Source organism: Pinus tabuliformis, chromosome 7, assembly GCF_031772625.1.
Source record: "Pinus tabuliformis cultivar Carrire ecotype Pingquan chromosome 7, CPIR1, whole genome shotgun sequence".
Classification (NCBI taxonomy): Eukaryota; Viridiplantae; Streptophyta; class Pinopsida; order Pinales; family Pinaceae; genus Pinus; species Pinus tabuliformis.
The window spans coordinates 1476298254-1476301270 of record NC_142293.1 but is presented as its reverse complement, the minus strand read 5'-3'; positions in this window follow the sequence as shown (position 1 = coordinate 1476301270).

The following is a 3017-nucleotide window of genomic DNA, read 5'->3' as shown; positions in this document are numbered from 1 at the left end:
CTAACAGGATCACTTTTCGCATCTGTTCCTCAAAAGGGGTAAACAATCGAATGGAGGTGAATGATCGGCCAATATAGAGTGGAGGTGATGATGAGAACACAACCAAGGCTTAAAAGGCTGATGATAATGCATTCACGATGGTTATTTACCGGAAATTGGTTCATTTTTTAATGAGCTTAAACTCTGGGGGAACGTTTGCTCATAGCTTATGTTTATTTTTTAACGAGCTTGAATTCCACGCTAAAACTGCTCGATCCAGTCGTATAATAGAGATGTCTCATTTAAAATGGCATTTTTTCAAAGCTTTGCCCCACATCCTTTCTTTATGCAAGTTAGGAAACGACCAATCCTACGAGTTTAAAGGGTTAGAGGACCTACAAATTTAAAAAATAAATGGTCGCTCTTTGCTTGCACGCCAAAAGGTTTGCATGCCCCCGGGTATAGCGAAAAATTTTCGGGTTACCAAAGACTGTTCTATCCATACTTCAGACAAAACACTTCCTCGGCGATGTCTACCGAAATAAAGAAAGGTGAGTGGCGCAATTGGCTCCACTCACATAACTTTGATGAAGGAAGTCTAATCTCATAAACCAGTCATATATCCTTCGCGGAAACCTACCCTATACCCAAGGTTTTCCTGTCGAAACAGGCCAGGGTGCATGCCCCCTGGGTTTTAGTCATGTCCTCCGAATCACTCGCGCTCATCAGGTGGACGGACTGGGGATTGATGAGACATTCCTTGCATGAAAAGACCATTCAAGGATGGTATTTGACTATTTGCTATGTGTGAACCGGGGAATGAAAGCTGGTCTACAAGCTTGACCACTCTTCCTTCATGCAGAAAACACATTACTCTAAAGAGTGAGGAGACAATGGCTCCCATGCAATAAATATAGTCGCGTCGAAGGAGTAGATTATAATCCAGGGGTCCTTGGACTACCATTACGTTCATGTGAACGGTTTTCCTTGTCAATGTTATCGGCACATTGGGAAGGATCCCTAACGGTCGACTGGTTCCTTTGTCAAAGCCTGTTAGATTTCTCATTTCAGGCAAAAGCGATGGCGAACCAAGCACTTTCCAAGCAGTTGAGGAAAGGATACTCACATAAGCCCCTTCATCTACGATGGTACCGGCCATGACCATTCCATATATTTGAGCAATCATTCAAAATGGTACACTAGTCGGTAAACGGGGTTTGCCTAGCAGATTCCAATTGAAGGAAACAACTAGGTTGCTTGGAGGTGGGAACGAATAGATGGCCAGATACGACTCTGACGAACTTCCTTCTTGCGGTAAAGGAATGGGTAGACTTCCCCCATGTTCGTCAGAGTCTGTGCTTACGAAGAGAATTTGAACAGTGTCATTCTTGTTCTCTCCGGTGACTGTATCATCCGAAGATGGACCTTCTGAAGGCAAGACTGGGTCAACTGCCGCCTCGACCTTTTGACTTTCATCTGGTGTGGATTCAGAGGGTTCGTCTTCAATGATAGACGCTTCAGCCGACCACAATGGCATGTTAGCCGGATTTTCAACTAGTGACGGACTCGGCAAGAGTTTCTTATATCCAGGAGGAAGCCGTAATGGTGAAACCGGGTAGTCGTCCAAAACTCTTTTAGCCTCGTCTAAGAAGGGACAACGGTGGACAACGCGATTGCCTTCACACAGTTTACAAGGAAATTTACATTTTCCTTTTTTTCCAGGGACTTCACTTTCACTAGTTGATGGTGTATCTTCAACATGATCATCAGAGGTTGATGACACCGGATTGTGCAAATGAGGAGACCAGTCCCTTAAGATCCGATGGATGCAAGGACAATCTCGATGATAGTGGTCTCCTTTGCAAATGACACATGGTGATTTAGGCCTGGATGGTGCAGTGTGTGGATTTTCGCTAAACGATGCCTGGTTGCCCCTTTTCGCCTTTGGCTCCTTCTTCTTCTTCTCTTTCTTCTTCTTCTCCTTCTTCTCGGTTACTTGATTTTTGGCTTTACCAGCTTCATCAAGCAAAGAGGAAGGAGGAGAGGGAGAATTGGACGAAGTAGAAGGTTGGGGGGTAACTCTGGTATCGTTTAGTTGCTGATTTGATTGTTCAGGAATCACGGTGTTCTGAACGACAGAGGTCAAGAAGAGCCATACGGGCAAGCCGATTGTCAATCTGGGAAGCGACAATGTGGCCATATGGGGTGCACCAACATCTCCCCAAGAGGAGAAAGGACTAGGATTTCCTCTAAGGGGAAATCCTTGGTTGGTGGACTCCATTTTTCTCAACCTAAGACCAACATAGGAAAGGTGATGTTTATTCCGATTAAAATAAATTTTAGACGCTTTGACACAACTTGTTTTTTCAATTTTTAAGAGTCGAGAAAAAACAAAAGATGACTCTAGTCGCCTTCGATTTTTAATGAGCTTGAAGTGACAAGTGCTCAGATGGACCTTTTCCTTTAAGGAGTCTGAAAAGGAACGAAAGAGACTACTCTAGAAATCTAGATAGAGGGATTACCAAACCAATCGCAAAACTGCAGAATACTTTTTACGGTACGACAGTCAATCTTCCCGAATGCTGTGTTCAGTGCATTGCGATTGATAGGGCGGCAGACACGGCTTCCTATGGATAAAGGATAAAGCCTATTGTGGTCTCCCAATATATACTCGACGGTACGTGGGAGCACAAGTCCGTACTGGCACTTATCGTCTCAAAGTGGAGGAATCACCCAACCAGTAATGAAAACAACAGTTACCAGGCTTTACGATGCTGGAATACGTCTCTAGCCTAGACTTCTAAATGTTGTGTGTTAGGTTCCAAAGTGTTTTTAGATTCATTAAATTTATTTTACAGTTGATCTTGCTTAAGAAATTTGCCTTTCAGGTTCACCGCGTGATGTAGATATACAATTTCCTAAAATGCAATCTAAGATGATAAACAATCATTTAATCTTCTTTTTGCAATGAAAATCCTAGCTACTAAGGAAAGAGAGACGATATTCTTTCAACATAGAGCAGAGAGCACACACTATAT